Source organism: Schistocerca americana, chromosome 6 (assembly GCF_021461395.2).
Source record: "Schistocerca americana isolate TAMUIC-IGC-003095 chromosome 6, iqSchAmer2.1, whole genome shotgun sequence".
In the NCBI taxonomy this organism is placed as follows: domain Eukaryota; kingdom Metazoa; phylum Arthropoda; class Insecta; order Orthoptera; family Acrididae; genus Schistocerca; species Schistocerca americana.
The window spans coordinates 188,335,276-188,355,529 of record NC_060124.1 but is presented as its reverse complement, the minus strand read 5'-3'; the positions used below and the strand labels follow the sequence as shown (position 1 = coordinate 188,355,529).

Here is a 20,254-nt window from a genome sequence, read left to right as displayed (position 1 = left end):
GATTTGCAGTGATAATTCCAGTATCAACTTGAAGTGAAACACTTTACTGTTGCAACATGGTTTACTGCTCTCAGTATTATCTACTCCTTTATATGATACGTCTAGCAGGTTACTATTACATTTTACACTGAAATTCTTTCCTTCGTTTCATGACAGCTTTTTATGACTCACAGGCCTGCTGCAGAAATTATCTTACTCTCCTATAGCATGGTAATTCTTTGTTGTCCAAAATCACAGCGAAAAGCTCGTGTACTTCCGACAAAACTGTACTGTTTGCTTCTGCTAACGTTATAGCCTCATGCATAGCTTTACGTAACCGTAAACAATCTTCCTGTTTCTGCCTCGTCTCATCGTCTGTTCTGTTTGTCTGAAAATGGTGGCCGCATTTCGATTCGTTCCAGACAGTGGGAGTGGAATCAAAACGACTTCATTCGCACAAGACATTCGCCGCAAACTTAAGGTCTTATGGTGTGGGGTGCTATTGGGGACAACCACAGATCACAGTTGGTGCGTGTCCAGGGCACTGCGATCCGTGTGAGCTACGTGAATGACTTTCTGCGACCAATGGCCACAACCTTTCTGCAGAACAACCCAGACGCCATTTTTCAGAAAGGCTATGGACACCCACGTGTTGTTGAACAAACACGTGCCTTCTTGGCCCGCCGGATCACCAGATTTGTCGCAAATCGAAAATGTGTGGGATACGGCAAACCGACGGGCGGAGCTCTGTGAGCCAATGTCAACCATCACAGATGAAGTTTGGAACCAGATGGAATGAAGCAGGGACGACTACGCCACAAGACGCCATTCGCATCTTAGTCTTGTCGATGCCAACACGCATGGAACAGGTTATCAGGGCCCATGGTGGACCCTGTTTCTACTCGGCAAGAAGATGTATGCTGAACAGAGGTGAGTGAAATGATAATCTTTTCTGCAGAACACACTAATGCACACGTCCTGTAAATATGAACGTCCTCGCGCTAGTAGTTCAAGGCGGTCTGTTTTTTTCTTTTTCTGAACGTGATGCAGTCGCGGTGTTTTTACGCGTCTAGGTGTGTCCCGCTATGAGCAGGACATATCACTCTTGCGGGTTGCAGCAATTTAAGAAACGAAATAAATCTTTTATGTAATCTATGATAAAAAGAAAACGAAGTTCCACGAAGAAATCAGCGGAATGCGGCGGAAATTGTTAGGTGTGATGTACATATGCAGTCAAATAAGTGATTACAGTTTCAAAAAAAAAAAAAAAAAAAAAAAAAAAAAAAAAAAAAAAAAAAATTTATTGAAGAGAAAGAGCTTCAGAAACTGAGCAAGTCAGTAACGCGTTGGTCCATCTCTGGCCCTAATGCAAGCAGCTCTTTGGATTGGCATTAGTTGATAGATGTCCTCCTGACGGGTGCCATGCCAAATTTTATCCAGATGAATAGCCTTGACCACAATACTCCAAACGTTTTCAATTGGTGAGAGATCCGTCGACCATTTGGGCCAAGGTGGGATTTGACAAGTTGAAGACAACGAGTAGAAACTATCGCCGGGTACTGACGGGCATTATCTTGCTGAGATGTAAGTCCAGGACGCCTTGCGATGAAGGGCAATAAAACGGGGCCTAGAATATCGACGACGCATCGCTGTGCTGTAAGGATGCTTCGGATGACAACCAAAGGGGCCCTGCTGTGAACAGAAGAAGTAGCACCACAGACCATCACTCCTGGTTGTCAGGCCGTATGGTGATCGAGAGTCAGGCTGGTGTCTCACCATTGTCTGGGGCGTCTCCAGACACGTGTCCGCAGCTCGTGGTCTCGCGGTCGCGTTCTCGCTTCCCGAGGACGAGGTCCCGGGTCTGGGATTTTCACCTGCCTCGAGATGACTGGGTGTTTGTATTGTCCTCATCATTTCATCATTATTGATGAAAGTGGCGTGATTGGACTAAGTTTGGGAATTTGTATGTGCGCTGATAACTGCGCAGTTGAGTGCCTCACAAACCAAACATCATCATCATCCAGATACGTCTTTTCAAGTCATCGGGGCTCACTCCGAAGTGGAGCTCGTCACTGAAGAAAACTCTACTCCATCCAATGAGATTCCAGGCCGAAGACGTGTCTGGGTATCCCCCAAACAATGGTAGGATACCAGCCTGAGTGTCGACAGCCATATGGCCCGACAACCTGGAGTGATTCATTTCACAGTCCCTTTGGTGGTCATTCACAGCACCCTTCAAGCACAGCCGTACGTCCCACGATATTCTACGCAACGTTTCGTTGTCCTTCGTGTCAAGCCATCCTGCGCTTACATTTCAGCAAGATAATGCCCGCCCCACATGGCGAGAGTTCCTATTGCTTGTCTTCGTCCCTGCCAAACCATAACTTCACCAACAAGGTTGCAGGATCTAAAAAAAAACGGTTCAAATGGCTCTGACCACTATGGGACTTAACTACTGAGGTCATCAGTCCCCTAGAACTTATAACTACTTAAACCTAACTAACCTAAAGACATCACACACATCCATGCCCCAGGCAGGATTCGAACCTGCGAACGTAGCGGTCGCGCGGTTCCAGACTGTAGCGCCTAGAACCGCTCTGCCACTCCGGCCAGCTTGGAGGATCTCTCCCCATTTCAGAACAGGTGGAGTATTATGGACAGAACCCTCAAACCAGCTCGGGATTGTGATTGTCTAAAGCGCCATTTGGTCAGAATTTGGTACTGTATCCGTCAGGTGGACATCTATTAATCAATGCCAATCCGAATAACTGCTCGCATAAGGGCCAGAAATTGAACCAACGCTTTACTTATTTGCTCAGTTTGTGAATTTCTTTCTTTTGAATAAATCGTCCAGTTTTCCTGCAATCATTTGTCTGTAAATGAACATCAAATCTACAGATTTCCACCCCATTCGGATAATTCGTTCATGGTGCGTCTTTTCTTTTCAGTAAGAGTGTTGTATAATTGCTGTCGCACACGTTGCCAAGTTTATGTCGACAACGCTGGAGAAGTTTCAGTGGGAAGCTCTCCATACAGTACGTGCGATTTCCGTGTTTTTTGGCCCTGAGGAAAGACATTGGTGGCCATCGATTTGCTTTGGATGAAGAGTTGCACGCCTGCGTACAATCATTGCTCCCTAGGCCACTGCAAACGTTTTTCTGTGTGGGCATTGACCGTCTTGTCTCTCAGTGGGATAAATGTATTATCATTTATGGTGATTATTTTTGAAATTATAAACAGATTACTTAATTCGTTTCCATCTGTCTCGTTTTCATTTGGCTGCACCGTATACAACCATTTAGAATCTCGCCTGTTGCGATTAAATGGTTTAGTACGGTAATTTTGCCAACGGCTTTGCCGCAGTGGTAACACCGGTTCCCGTCAGATCACCGAAGTTAAGTGCTATCGGGCTGGGCTAGCACTTGGACGGGTGACCATCCGGTCTGCCGAGCGCTGTTGGCAAGCGGGGTGCACTCAGCCATTGTGAGGCAAACTGAGGAGCTACTTGATTCAGAAGTAGCGGCTTCGGTCTCGTAAACTGGCATACAGCCGGAAGAGCGGTGTGCTGACCACATGTCCCTCTATAACCGCATCGAATGACGCATACGGGCTGAGGATGACACGGCGGCCGATCGGTACTGTTAGGCTTTCATGGCCTGTTCGGACGGAGTTAAGTATGGTTAATACGATAATTTTACAAGGACAAAAAGTCGCTAATATTGGTACAATGTTCGCTCGACCAAGAATAGTACGGAATAGATGTAGACAGTTGCGGACCGTACCTCGCCGACACAGCGGGACTCGCGAACACCAGGATATACCCACCTCGTCGCAATGCACGGCACTGCCACGTGGAAGTTCAACACATTCGACCAATCCTGCCAAATGAAATGATTAAGGTTGAGCGTCTGCTTTCGACTTGAGTGGGAATTATTTCCACAGCCAGACGAGTGTTTCTTCGTCGTGCTCAGCGGAGCGGTGCAGAGGGAGTGGGTAGCAGCCAGAGGCGGCGGTAACGCAGGACCGAGCAGCCACTTGCCGGCCACTGCGGGGGCGGTGGCGCGAGACGGCGCCGCTTTCTGCTCCGCCTGCTCCTCCCACACCTGCTGCATTTTTTATCCCTTGCTGTTTGTTTGGCTGCCGTCGTCCTGGTAACGGGCGCCCACTGCAAGCGCTCGGGTGCAACTCTGCCTCTGATAAGTGGAAAGGGGCACGTAGCACAGCCGTGTCACCTTATGTCCGTACAGCTTCTCAGAGTACCCGGTAATGGATCAAATGGACATCCGATGTACCAGAATCTTATACTGAGAATAAACGGAGAATGTAAAACTCATGTAAAGGAGTGTCAGCTCCATGCAGATTTAATGAGAAAGAAGACAGGGATGCGTACCATCACCATCTTCGTTTGGCAGCAATTGTTCAAGGGATTTTGGAATATGTAGAGACGGCTGTTAAGCTAAACAGAAGATGGATCCACATCATCTGTTATGCTGTCCTAATTCCTAGTGCATAAATTATAAATGAAAAGCTGTGGACGTTCTTCAGTGCTCATTTATTTGGTTAAAAGGCTACCAGCTTACGAAGCTACCATCTAACTTTAAGTGCCCCCCCCCTCCCCCACCCCCCAGCCCGGTGGTCAAGTAGCTCAAAGTACCTAACAAAACTAAAATGATGTTTCACATCAAGAATGAGTGCAAATACAGAGTAAATGTCGTCTTTGACAGTTCAGTGGTAGCGTAACTGAAAATGTTAAGAAACGAAGTTGGTAGGCTTGTTTCTACATCTGAAAGATGACGTCTAATCACATTTCGAGCTAATCACTTACGAGTGGCGTTAGAAGTGCCACTATGGGGATGTAAATCAGCTTTGCTTTAAATAAACACTTTAACGATCGGAACGTTAGTTACCTTTGGGATTGGACGTGGTGAGCTGATTCTAGTCAAGAATGCCTCTAAGGCGACAAAGACACCTTTGTTAGCATCTCACTGTGTTTGAAGGAGGTTGTCTAATAGGGCTACAAGAAAGTAGGTATTCCTCTGCGATACTACAGAAACACTTGGCAGGAATGTAGCCACTGTACGTGATTGTTGGCAGCGGTTGTCACGAGAATGTACGATCACAAAAAGACCGGACTTCGGACGGCTACTTGGCGCTAGCGAGGGGGAAGACCACCATGTTAGGAGTAGGCCTCTGGCGTATCGTACTGCGTCTGCAGCAGCAATTTGAGCTGAGATAGCACTCCAATTTAGGTTAGTTGTTGTTGTTGTAATACCAAAGTATTTAGTTGAATTTGCAGCCTTCAGATCTGTGTGACTTATCGCGTAATCGAAATTTAACGGATTTCTTTTAGTACTCATATGAATAACTTCACAGTTTTCTTTATCCAGTGTTAATTGCCACTTTTCGCACAATACAGATATCTCATTTAAATAACTTTGCAGTTCGTTTTGGTCATCTGATGACTTTGCAAGACCGTAAATGACAGCTTCATCTGCAAATAATCTAAGAGGGCAACTTAGATTGTCTCCTATATCGTCAATATAGGTCGGAAACAGTAGAGGGCCCATAATAATTCCTTGGGGAACGCCGGATATTACTTCTGATTTACTCGATGACTCTCCGTCTAATACTGCAAATTGTGACCTTTCTGACAGGAAATCACGAATCGAGTCGCACAACTGAGGTACGCAGTTTGGTTAGAAGACGATTGTGAGGAACGGTATCGAAAGCCTTCTGGCAATGTAAAAATATGGATTCAATTTGACATCCCCTGTCGATAGCACTTATTACTTTATGAATATAAAGAGCTAGTTGTGTTTCACAAGAACGATATTTTCTGAATCCTTGCTGACAGTGTGTCAATAAACAGTTTTCTTCGAGGTATTTTATAACGTTCGAACACAATATATGTTCCAAGATCCTAGTGCAAATCAACGTTAGTGAAATGGGCCTGTGATTTCCCTTTTTAGGTATAGATGTCACTTGAGTAATTTTCCAGTCTTAAGGTACGGATCTTTCTATGAGCGAGCGGTTGTATATAATTGCTAAATATGGAACAATTGTATCAGCATACTCTGAAAGGAATCTGACTGGTATACAGTCTGGACAGGAGGCCTTGCCTTTATTAAGTGATTTAAGCTGCTTCTATGTTCCCCATCTTGGCAGTTGTTCCTCATTGTAGTTCAGGAATATTTACTTCGTCTTCTTTGGTGAATGAGTTTCGGAGAACCGTGTTTAATAACTCTGCTTTAGAGGCACTGTCATCAGTGACTTCACCGTTGTTATCGCGCACCGAAGGTACTGATTGCGTCTTGACACTGGGGTGCTTTATGTATGACCAGAATCTCTTTGGGTTCTCTGCCAGAATCCGAGACAGAGTTTCGTTGTGGAAATTATGAAAAGCATCTTGCATTGAATCACGAGCTATATTTCGAATTTCTGCAAAACTTTGCCAATCTTGGGGATTTTGCGTTCTTTTAAGTTTGGCATGCTTTTTTCGTTGCCTCTGCAACAGCGAGCTGACCCGTTTTGTGTAAAATGGGGGATCAGTACCATCACTTACTAATTTATATGGTATATACCCTTAACTGCTGTAGATACTATCTTTTCTACGCTTACATGATCAGATCGGAAGGAGTGGAGACTGTCTCTGAAAGAGGCGATAAGAGCATTTCTATCAGCTTTTTTAAATAGATGTACTTTGCGTTTCTTTTTGATGGTCGTAGGTGTTACGGTATTGAGCCAAGCATCAACTGCCCTGCGGCCGCTAATCCCTGTAATCCGTCATGACGCTCCCTATTTGTCCAGGACTATTAGTTGGTAAGAGGTCAAGTATGCTTTCGCAAACATTTACGCTTCCAGTGGGCTCATGAACAAATTGCTCAAAATAATTTTCTAAGAAAGTATTCAGTACAATTTCGGATGACGTTTAATGCCTGCCACCGGCCTTAAACGTATAATTTTTCGAGCATATCGAGAGTAGATTGAAGTCACCACCGACTGTGATTGTATGAGTGGGGTACCTATTTGAAATGAGACTGAAGTTCTCTTTGAACTGTTCAGCAGCTATATCTTCTGAGTCGGAGGAGGGGGGGGGGAGGCGTCGGTAAAACGATCCAATTAATAGTTTAGTCAGACTCTCAAGTATAACCTCTACCCATACTATTTCACAGGAACTACCTATTTCAGTTTCAGTACAAGGTAAACTGCTTCTGACAACAATAGATACCACACCACCAACTGCATTTAATCTATCCTTTCTGAACAATATTAGGTAGTTTGAAAAAATTTCGGCAGAACATATTTCCAGCTTTAGCTAGCTGTGGTCTGGTTTGCGATTTTGTATAACACAAGGTGCTCTCTCGTTGTTATCCCACGCAGCCTGACTGCAAATTTGTACGTCAATCTGGTCATTCGATCTGTTGTGCTGCCATTCATGAGTAGCATTCCAGGGGGGGGGGGGGGGGGGTTTCCAACAGGATATAGCTCACCCAAATACCGCTGTTGTAGCCCAATATGCTCTACAGAATGACGACATGTTGTCTTGGCCTGCTCAATCAGCAGGTTGCCTCCAATAGAACACATATGGGACATCATTAGCGTCATCCACAGACAGTATTAACCATTCCTGTATTGACCAACTAAGTGCAACAGGCATGGAACTCCATCCAACAAACAGACGTCCGCCAGGTACAAAACATAATGTATGGACGTTTGCATTCTGGTATTCAACAGTCAGGCAGTTACGCAGTTTATTAGTGTAACAGAATATCACATTTGCAGTGGCTTATCTCGTGCTTACATTAACCTGTGGTTTTGCAATCTTAATCACTAAAATATGGTACCTTAACAAAAGTATTCCTGAACTTTCATTACTTCGCATTATTATTTTTTTTTACTGCAAGTATTTTCGTTATTGTATATAAGTCAAATTGTATGTTGTTTGTACGGAGAATATATCCCACTGTAAGGAAAATGTATTCATATAGCAATAGAATATTTGAAGTGCACAAAGAATCACAATAAAATATATAATCACGAAAATTTGGAGGATTAGAATGAAACAACAATTGTGGGGAAAACTGGAGAAATGTGACGATTAGCTGAAATTTATGAGGGGGGATGTATTCCACTATGTATCGTCACTTAATATTAAGTCAGGATTTTTCCTTCTTTTTTGTATTTCAATTCCCCATTCGGGCGGGCTGGCAGCAGCATATGCGCTGCTCTTCAGCCGAAAGAGATAGTTCCTAACAGATTAAGTTTTTGGTCTTTGTTTGCTGACCAACAACCCTCAGTCGTAAGTCGTCCCCTTAGGTACTAGCCACTGTATCACTTTCTTTTTAAATACCTGGTTACAACCTAGCTTTACATCATAGCTGGGCAATGAGAGAGCCACGCTTCTGGAGCCACCTGTATGAGCGCGTGCAGAGCCGAGGAGCCAAGAGCAGCTGACGTCTGTCTAATAGTTCGCGCTGTAAAGAGTAGATGGCGATTTGCGCCGCCAAGGCGCAGGCTTAGCCACAGCATTGTACCTAGCTGAGTATATTATGTTATGGTACAGTGAGCTGTGCAGTTGAAATGGTTAGTCAAAGCAATGAGGTAAAGCTGCGTTCTATTTGGCAATTCAGCTCTAATTGGGAGTGTGATTGCTTGTTCACTGAAAGCGACGGAGGAGCACAACGCTTGGTATGTGACAAAACATTAGGCATAAAAATGTACAATTCACAACGTCACTACAGGACACGTTACTTCAACCTGTATGGAAGTGTAGAAGGTGAAATACGACTTAATCTTCTCAATAATCTACGCGAGAAAGGAACTAAAGTAGTGCTTTGTATTATAATGTTGTACCTACGTATATAACTTAATTACGGTGGCTAATGTCCGTTCCCGTTAGCTGAATGGTCACCGAGGCGAAATGCCACGCCCAAGCGCCCGGGTTCCATTCCCGGCTGGGGCAGGATATTTCTTCGCTCAGGGACTGGGTGTTGTGTTGTCCTCCGACGTGCAAGTCGCCCTATGTGGCGTCGAATGCAATAAGTACTTGCCCTCGACGGCCGAACTTCCCCGAATGGGGGATTCCCGGCCCACTATGCCGCACGCTCATTTCCATTTTTACGGTGCCTAATAAACCAAATTTTCGTTTGAAATAACGAATCCGTTAATTTCGTAGACGGGAGTGTGAGACCTCTTCTGCCAATGCAGCTGTTCGTGCTAATTACAGACTAGCTTCGTTGATCCCCCGTTCTTCCCGACCTTTTTGTGACGGCGAATTTGTGAAGCAGAGTTTGGAAGTTGTAGCACACGGATTGCGTCTACAGTTATCACGTTCTTTCGCAAGTTTGAGTCTGTCGCGGCGCACTATAGCTCGTCGTATCGAACGTTTGTCAGGTGATATTGTGGAACAGATAATTGATGTCATTTCGAACTTCTTGATGTTTTATGTTTCACTAGATGAGAGTGCCGACTTATCACAGGCAATATTTATTAGAGCTGTTGATACAGACTTAGTAGTAAGCTAGGACCTCCTTGTTTTATGTCCTCACAAAGTCACCGCGACAGGTGATGATGACATTCTGCAATGCGTGGTAGATGTATTTATCAGGTCTGATCTACCGTGGGAATAGCTCGTTGCAGTTACCAATGATGGAGCACCCTGCATGGTCGGATGTAGAGCAGGGCTTATAGGTCGTCTGAGAAGTAAACTTCTGCAGCATGAAGTAAGGTCCATACCTGTGCATTGTTTGATTCATCGACAAATCCAAAGAGTAAGAAACGTCGCAATGGCAAATGTAATGACCTTAGAAGTGAGAACAGTTAATTTTTATTAAGAGTCATTTACTAACTCATATACAATTTAAAGCTCTACTGTAGGATATCGAGTGTCAGTTTGGTGATATTGTATGCTTTTGTGAAATTCGTTGGCTCAGTACAGGTAACATATTGAATCACGTTTTTGATTTGTTGGACGAAATATTTTTATTTACTGAAATGAATGGGCATCCCGTCCCTGAATTCACTGATCCTAAATGGATTAATGAGTTGGCATTTCACCCCGACATCGCATACCACATGAATAAGCTTAACCTCAAGTTGCATTGAAGCAACATACTTATTACTCATTTTGTAGTCAGTATTATTGCTTTCAAGCAAATGTTGGATCATTGGCAGCGTCAGATGTTAGGAAGTGATTTACCTCATTTTTACAATTTGTCAATGCGGAAAATTACTTTAACTCAAGATCCATGGCAGACATTTTCAGGTACTCTTGCGAGTCTTGTGAAGGTATTTTCCATTCGATATAGAGAGCTTGACGATTTATCGATGACTGTGAAAGTGTTTGTTACGCCCTCTTCAATTAGTGTAATATTTGATGACGTTCAGTCTGCTCTACAGTGCGAGTTGTTCACAGTTCGATGTGATAGTGAAATGAAGGATAATTATGCATCAAGAACATACCTATCACACTTTTATGAAAATTATCCGCAAATAGCTTCCCCAAATACACAAAAAATGGCTGCCGAACTTCTCTCAATGTTCGGCTCAACGTATCAGTGTGAAAAACTCTCTAATGAAGATAAATAAATCTCCACGAAGAGGCACTGTAACTGATGCACATCTCACTGTAGTTCTGCGAAATGCAAGTGCGAGTTTGATCCCACCAAATATAACCTGTCTTCTTCAGCGGAAATAGACGCACACGACCACTTCAGCTGTTGAATGACATTTGAGACATATAAGAACACATAAGCCTATGTTTTGTTTATTGTGAATTATACTTATTCATTTATTTATATACACTACTGGCCATCACAGTTGCTACACCACGAAGATAACGTGCTACAGACGTGAAATTTAACCGACAGGAAGAAGATGCTGTGATATGCAAATGATTAGCTTTTCAGAGCATTCACACAAGGTTGGCGCCGGTGGCGACACCTACAACAAGCTGACATCAGGAAAGTTTCCATCGGATTTCTCATACACAAACAGCAGTTTACCGGCGTTGCCTGGTGAAACGTTGTTGTGATGCCTCGTGTAAGGAGGAGAAATGCGTACCATCACTTTCCCGTCTATGATAAAGGTCAGATTGTAGCCTATCGCGATTGCGGTTTATCGTATCGCGACATTGCTGCTCGCGTTGGTCGAGATCCAATGACTGTTAGCAGAATATGGAATCGGTGAGTTCAGGAGGGTAATGCGGAACGCCGTGCTGGATCCCAACGGCCTCGTATCACTAACAGTCGGGATGACAGGCATCTTATCCGCATGGCTGTAACGGATCGTGCAGCCACGTCTCGATCCCTCAGTCAACAGATGGGGAAGTTTGTAAGACAACAATCATCTGCATGAAGAGTTCGACGATGTTTCCAGCAGCATGGACTATCAGCTCGGACACCATGGCTGCGGTTACCCTTTAGGCTGCATCACAGACAGGAGCGCCTGCGATGGTGTACTCAACGACGAACCTGGGTGCACGAATGGCAAAACGTCATTTTTTCGGATGAATCCAGGCTATGTTTACAGCATCATGATAGTCGCATCCGTGTTTGGCGACATCGCGGTGAACGCACATTGGAAGCGTGCATTCGTCATCGCCATACTGGCGTATCACCCGGCGTGATGGAATGGCCATTGGTTACACGTCTCGATCACCTCTTGTTCGCACTGACGGCACTTTGAACAGTGGACGTTACATTTCAGATGTGTTACTACCCGTGGCTCTACCCTTCATTAGATCCCAGCGAAACCCTACATTTCAGCAGGATAATGCACGACCGCAAGTTGCAGGTCCTCTACGGGCCTTTCTGGATACAGAAAATGTTCGACTGCTGCCCTGGTCAGCGCATTCTCCGGAAATCTCACCAATTGGAAAAGTCTGGCCAATGGTGCCCGAGCAACTGACTCGTCACAATACGCCAGTCACTACTCTTGATGGACTGTGGTATCGTGTTGAAGCTGCATGGGCAGCTGTACCTGTACACGCCGTCCAAGCTCTGTTTGACTCAATGTCCAGGCGAATCAACGCCGTTATTACGGCCAGAGGTGGTTGTTCTGGGTACTGATTTCCCAGGATCTATGCACCCAAACTGCGTGAAAATGTAATCACATGTCATTTCTAGTATAATATATTTCTCCAATGAATACCTGTTTATCATCTGCATTTCTTCTTGTTGTAGCAATTTTAAAGGCCAGTAGTGTATGAGCTTAGCCCAGAGTTAGTTTGTCGTTCATAGGTTATGCTGTATTCTAAATAAGCTTTTATGTTGGCCTACTGTATTTCCATGACTGTAGGTAGAATCAAGAGTATTTAGTTATCAGATGTCAAAGTGATTACTTTTGTTGCCTACGCATACCCTAATGAAATGAATATAATTAAACTTATTTATATAGCACCATAATCTAATGAAACGAGTAGAACGAGTCATTAGACACCATATCAATACCATAACTTTAGATCTAGTTTGATACCCGTCCCTTCTTCAGTTGTTACAGCAAGCTGCGCAAGCAGCTAGAACGTTGACTTCCCGCAGAGCGCAAACTCTGCTCATTTTCCTGCCTGAGCTGGAGCGCTGCTCATCGAACCGATTTGTGTCCGCCTCTGTTTTACATAATTTCTTAGAAATTGCAGTTCACTCAAATATATAATTTTTAAATTATTCAATCACGAATTTTACATTTACGTCTGTAATGGCTGACTTCAAATTCACGAATGTAACCACAGGCAAGAGCCCGTCTTACCAAAGGGTACTCGCACCTCGGGTTACACTCAGCTGCGCAGCCCATTGAATGCGATGTTCACGAGATATGTCGTGTTGTTTGTACCGCTCCACCCCGCCGGAGTTGCTGCAGGTAACCGACAACACGGCCAAGGAAAACCGTCCTGCGGTACTGTCGTCGTCTTTATCGTCCAAGCTCCGTGAGCCGAACTGGCACTCTGGACGCGACCTAGTCCCGCAGGGCGATAGTGACTCTCATCCAAGCCTGTCTAACACGCAGCTGCTCTTCGAGAAACTGTCCTCTACTAGACGTAAGCATCGAATCGCCCTCAACTATTCTAGACAGCTCTTAGGCTAGCTCGGCAGGGCACCGGGCACCACGTAACGCCAGAGGTTACGCGGCCGGCACCAAAGAAGTTACCTAGTATTTCGATGTATCGAGGTTCAAATCGCGCAACGATATATTTTTCAGAACAGCTCTGTGCTCGATTATGTAGTTGAAGAGGAATGGACATCTCTAAAAAGGGCAATCACAGAAGTTGGAAAGGAAAACATATGTACAAAGAAGGTAATTGAGAAGGAACCATGGGTAACAGCAGAAATACTTCAGTTGATCGATGAGAGAAGAAAGTATTAAAATATTCAAGGAAATTCAGGAATACAGAAATATAAGGCTCTGAGGAATTAAATAAATACGAAGTGCAGCGATACTAGAACGAAATGGCTCCACGAAAAATGTGAAGAAATCGAAAGAGATATAACTCTAGGAAGGACTAACTCAGCACACAGGAAAGTCAAAACAACCTTTAAAAGCAAGGGTGGTAACATTAAGAGTGCGATGGGAATTAAACCATAAAATGCAGAGGGGAAAGCGGGAAGGTAGAAAGAGTACATTGAAAGCTTCGATGGCGGGGGGGTGAAAGTGGGGGGGGGGGGGGGGGAAGATTTGCCCTGACGTGATAGAAGAAGAAACACGAGTCGATTTAGAAGCGTAGGAGATCCAGTACTAGAATCAGAATCTAAGAGGGCTTTGGAATACTTAAGATCAAGTATGGCAGATGGGATAGATGACATTCGATCATAATTCCTAAAATCATTGGGGAAGGTGGCAACAGAACAACTATACAAGATGGTGTATAGAATGTATGAGTCTGAAGACATATCATCTGACTTCCAGAAAAATATCGTCCACACAATACCAAAGACTGCAAGAGCTGACAAGTGCGAGAATTATCGCACAGTCAGCTTAACAGCTCATGCATCCAAATTGGTGACAAAAATGATGCACAGAAAAATGGAAAAGAAAAATGAAGATGTGCTCAATCGCGATCAGTTTTGCTTTAGGTAGGATAAAGGCGTTGGGGTTGATAATGGAAGCAAGACTAAAGATAAATGAAGACACGTTCATAGGATTGATCGACCTGGAAAAAGCGTTCGACAATGTAAAGTAGTGTAAGGTGTTCGAAATTCTGAGACAAATAGGGGTAAGCTGTAGGGAGGGATGGGTTATATACAATACGTACAAGAGCCAAGAGGGAATAATAAGAGAGGACGACTAAGAACGAAGTGCTCTGATTTAAAAGGGTGTAAGACACAGATGTAGTATTTCACCCATACTGTTCAATCTGTACATTGAAGAGGCAATAATGGAAATGAAAGAAAGGTTCAGGAATTGAATTAAAATTCAAGGTGAAAGGATATCAATGACACGATTCGCTGATGACATTGCTATCGTGAGTGAAAGTGAAGAAGAATTACATGATCTGATGAATGGAATGAACAATCTAATGAGTAAAGAATATAGACTGCGAGTAAAACGAAGGAATACGAAAGTAATGGGAAGTAGCAGAAATGAGAACAGCGAGAAACTTAACATCAGGATTGATGGTCACGAAGTACATGAAGTTAAGGAATTCTGCTACCTAGGCATCAAATTAACTACCGACGGACGGAGCAAGGAGGACATCAAATGGAGACTAGCACCCGCAAAAAGGGCATTCCTAGTCCAGGAGAAGTCTACTAGTATAAAACATAGGCCTTGATTTGAGGAAGAAGTTTCTGAGACTGTCCGTTTGGAGCACAGCATTGTATGGTTGTGAAACATGGTTTGTGGGAATACCAGAGTAGAAGAAACCGAAGCATTTGAGATGTGGTGCTAGAGAAGAATGTTGAACGTTAGGTGGACTATTAGGTAATTAATGTAAAGTTTCTGCACAGAATGGGGGAGGAAAGGAATATTTGGAAAATACTGACAATGTGAAGAGACAGAATGACAGGACGTCTGTTAAGACGTCGGGATCAGGGAATAAATGGCTCTGAGCACTCAGGGACTTAACGTCTGAGGTCATCAGTCCCCTAGAACTTAGAACTACTTAAACCTAACTAACCTAAGGACATCATACACATCCATGCCCGAGGCAGATTCGAACCTGCGACCGTATCAGTCGCGCGGTTCTGGACTGTAGCGCGTAGAACCGCTCCGCCACCGCGGCCGGCATCAGGGAATAACTTCCATGGTGCTAGAGGAAGCTGTAGAGGGCAAAAAGTGTAGAGGAAGACAGAAATTGGAATGCGTCCAGCAAGTAATTGAAGACGAAGTTTTGGAGGTGCTACTCAGAGGTGAAGAGGTCGGCACAGGAGAGGAATGCCTGGAGGTCCCCTTCAAACCAGTTAGAAGACTGATGACACAAAAAAATGAAATAAAGAATGGCAACAAATGTTCTGTACCATCCACGGAAAGTCGATCAGCGAAGAAAGACGTGTAACTGACAAGGGACTGGTTGCCCTGAAATTTTTATACTGGAAGAATATCCCGAAAGGATGACTCTGTCAAAATTTTAGCTTCTAAGACGCAATGCAAGTATTTAAAAAGATGTTGAAAACTGCCAAATTCGTAGTTCACCAGGTATCTGGAGAACTGTACACCTCTGCCGGAGCTATAGGTGTCTGCGTTGTCGCAACTTGGCAGACATACACTCCTGGAAATTGAAATAAGAACACCGTGAATTCACTGTCCCAGGAAGGGGAAACTTTATTGACACATTCCTGGGGTCAGATACATCACATGATCACACTGACAGAACCACAGGCACATAGACACAGGCAACAGAGCATGCACAATGTCGGCACTAGTACAGTGTATATCCACCTTTCGCAGCAATGCAGGCTGCTATTCTCCCATGGAGACGATCGTAGAGATGCTGGATGTAGTCCTGTGGAACGGCTTGCCATGCCATTTCCACCTGGCGCCTCAGTTGGACCAGCGTTCGTGCTGGACGTGCAGACCGCGTGAGACGACGCTTCATCCAGTCGCAAACATGCTCAATGGGGGACAGATCCGGAGATCTTGCTGGCCAGGGTAGTTGTCCTACACCTTCTAGAGCACGTTGGGTGGCACGGGCTACATGCGGACGTGCATTGTCCTGTTGGAACAGCAAGTTCCCTTGCCGGTCTAGGAATGGTAGAACGATGGGTTCGATGACGGTTTGGATGTACCGTGCACTATTCAGTGTCCCCTCGACGATCACCAGTGGCGTACGGCCAGTGTAGGAGATCGCTCCCCACACCATGATGCCGGGTGTTGGCCCTGTGTGCCTCGGTCGTATGCAGTCCTCATTGTAGCGCTCACCTGCACGGCGCCAAACACGCATACGACCATCATTGGCACCAAGGCAGAAGCGACTCTCATCGCTGAAGACGACACGTCTCCATTCGTCCCTCCATTCACGCCTGTCGCGACACCACTGGAGGCGGGCTGCACGATGTTGGGGCGTGAGCGGAAGACGGCCTAACGGTGTGCGGGACCGTAGCCCAGCTTCATGGAGACGGTTGCGAATGGTCCTCGCCGATACCCCAGGAGCAACAGTGTCCCTAATTTGCTGGGAAGTGGCGGTGCGGTCCCCTACGGCACTGCGTAGGATCCTACGGTCTTGGCGTGCATCCGTGCGTCGCTGCGGTCCGGTCCCAGGTCGACGGGCACGTGCACCTTCCGCCGACCACTGGCGACAACATCGATGTACCGTGGAGACCTCACGCCCCACGTGTTGAGCAATTCGGCGGTACGTCCACCCGGCCTCCCGCATGCCCACTATACGCCCTCGCTCAAAGTCCGTCAACTGCACATACGGTTCACGTCCACGCTGTCGCGGCATGTATAAAGGCACATTTGCATGCTGAGCGTGAGTTTCCTCGGAAACGCGAAATATTAATTAAATAAATAATCAGTGACAAGTAAATAAAGCCTATGGCACACAACTGCAGCGCTGTGTCGCTGATAAAACAAAAGCACAATTACGTTACTCTTATGTTTGATTAAGAAAGAGAGAGCTCTGGTTGAAGTGGTGCGAGAAGCACATATTTTATTTTATTGTCTGGCACACCGCCATATTTCATGTTATAGAAGAATACTGCGAGTTGCAACCACACTAGGCACTCGATTCTGTAAAGAATTTATATTTATAAAAGTAAGTAGGATTATGAACTGTAGGCTTATTCATTGAATATATCTGATTTAACTAACTGTGTAACTTTTTTATGTTTAGTAGACAATCACCTCTGTACGACGTATTGGCATGGCTGGCAAATTATTGTAATATTGAGATTTAGATTATGAGTCCGCACCTACCGCAGCAGTCTTTGGAAACGATTTAATTACGAAGTCCGATTATTCAGTTTTATTTCACGGTCAACTACGAGTAACATTGCCTTTACGAAAAAGCCATTGTCAAGCGTCTGATACCGAATAATTAAACGTCCACGTTCCAGATAAGCAAATACAATTGCAATCACAATCACCATCATACAGATAGAATAATTAACATATTTAAAATAACAATATTTTTTTTATTTATTTTATTTATTTTATATTGGCGACTGCGTGTCGGACTTGTTATTTTGTCATTTGTTACATTGTTCTCCTTGATTCATGTAAAAAATCAACTTTCTGGACCTGGACGTCAATGTATGAGAGATAACAAAATCTGAAGATATTTTCCAATTCTGAAATTTTGCGGGAAGACGCAATGAAACTTCCAGCAAAATAAGGTAAGACGCAGCATCTTTGCATTAGCAGGCTTGATCAGACGTATAATTCAGTGTATTAGCTTTTCAGTAAATTCTGTAGTGTTTCTTTTCTGCATAACAGTTTCAGTGATAAATTTCATTCTCAGTACTTTTCCCTAAACAATAACGTATGCAACAATACCAATACACGAGTGTACAATATGGCCGACTTCTGTACGATATCATGTAACATGGCCAGCAGCCATTACCATTAATCTCAAATTCAGTTTATATTTTTAAATTAACAGACAGTCATTGTTGCTACGAGCGATTCATGCTCAACTACATTTTATTTTAAAATCAGTGTCAAAAATTTTCTTGAAACATATATCACGTGTGGCATGGTAATAACTAGAAAACAATACGCAAAAATGGAACAGCAAGGACGTACTATTCAGACGCAATCCGACTCGGACGTGAGACAAGTGTTAGAAAATGACTTTACGACAGCAACCGGTAGTGACGATTCATCAAACATTGACGCAAGTGTTGACGAAAATTTTGACGATAGGCCGTCCACTACAAAAATTTCAAAATCTCAATCAGAGCCCATGTTAATGCATGACGTCACGTCTAATGACGCGGCGGGGGCAGAGACCTTGCAAACGGTAAACATTGCCGACATGTTACAAATGCTAATCAAACAAAACGCCGAAAACATGGCAACCTTAAAGGCACAATTAGAGACACAAAATGAACAGTTAAAAACACAAAATGACGAAATCAAATCTGATCTCATAGCAATCAAGATAGGTAATGACACTTTATGTAAGCGTGTGGAACTTATAGACGCCACACTGACCAAACAGATGACCGAACTCAGTACTAAATTTTCCCAGCTCAATACGAGACAAGAAAAGACTACAACTGACGTAGCACTTTTACAGACACAAGTAAAAAACCTTAATGTCACGTGTGAAGTTCTTACTGAACAAATTCAAAGATATCCTTCAGTACATGACAATCTTGAAAAACGAATTACTGACGTACAGAATAAATTTGACAATGTTGAACAACACCTGACTGACATCTTACAATCAGATGCCACAGCTCATTTTCGAAATATTAATAAAGAATTTCATGATTGGGTTGAGAACAAAGACAAACATTTTGATAGATGCTTACGTGAAAATTTACCAACAATTGTGCACGACTCCGTAGCGCAATACATTACTAATAACAAACAGCTGATCAGTGACGCAGTACAATCCGTCACTGCACTCATGAGACAATTCACCGATCAACTACAGTCTGAATGTAACGAAAATATCAGTCAAAATGTACAGTTCAGAAACCAATATACATTCGAGTATGATACACACATTCCGCACACGACAAATACACAAGAACAAAACACACCACGACTACAACACATACCACGATGTGGAAACACAAACACAAGCTATTATCATGGTAAACCGCAGCAACATTATCGTAATTACTCGCCAGCTGAACATACCAGTAATTACAGTGGAATAAATCCATATCACAATGCGAAGGAAGATGAAAGCTTGATGAAACACAGGCAATTTCAGATTTTTATCCTAGAAAAACGAACCATTCATCCGGTGATTTTTCTTAAATCTTTTAGTAACGCATTTCCACGCACTTGGAGTGACCGGAAAAAGATTTCATATATTGTCGGTTACATCCAAGGCGATGCAGCTGTCTGGGCATACAGTCAAGCTGACGTATGTACCACGTACAGTGAGTTTGAGCGTGCTTTTCTGAACAAATTCTGGTCGCAATCCGTCCAGGAGCGACTCAGAAGACAAATTTTAGAACCTGAAACTTTTAACAGTAAAAATGGTAACTTACGCAGATATTTTGAAAAATACTTGAACATGGGACACTTTTTAGACGAACCAGTCGCAACGCGTGATATACTCCGAGCGTTGAAGGCCAAATTGCCTTTCAACATTAAAGAAAAACTCCTACATATCCCGGATGACGATTCAGATTATTTTTTAACAGCCTTAGATTCGGTTGACATGTTACTTGAAGATCAGCGCTTCGCGCGGCAAAACAGCAGCCACAATGTTTACACTAGTGGTATGCAAAACATGCAGGCTTGCCAACACAATTCTGGCGCGCCCACAGTTGGATACGCGGTACAACAAAAACAGCAAACTCACATGCCGTCTCAGTACGGAAATCAAAATCAACACGCGTATTCCAATACAAACAATAGTTACAACAGTAATAACATTTCATGCGGCAATCCATACAAAAGGCACCGCGGTAATAACTACAACGGTAACAACGGATACAAAGGTAATAACAAAAACACAAACAGAAATAGAAATAATAATAACTACGAGCCAAGACAGCATCAAGGTTGGACTCGTAACGATCAGTACTTTCATTCAAACTCTGCTTTACCACAGCAGCCACCAGGTCAAAATTGGAGCATACCTTACGACCGACAGGTAAGTTATAATGCGCAACAGCAACAACAACCGCAAAAGTTTGGAGATCATAATAGGCAATAT

At 43.8% G+C, this 20,254-nt stretch overlaps 1 pseudogene; it reads left to right on the top strand.

Moving 5' to 3' along the window:
* Window positions 1–3,323: 3,323 nt before the first annotated feature.
* Window positions 3,324–3,441, top strand: LOC124621054 (annotated as a pseudogene).
* The last annotated feature ends 16,813 nt before the right edge of the window (window positions 3,442–20,254 follow it).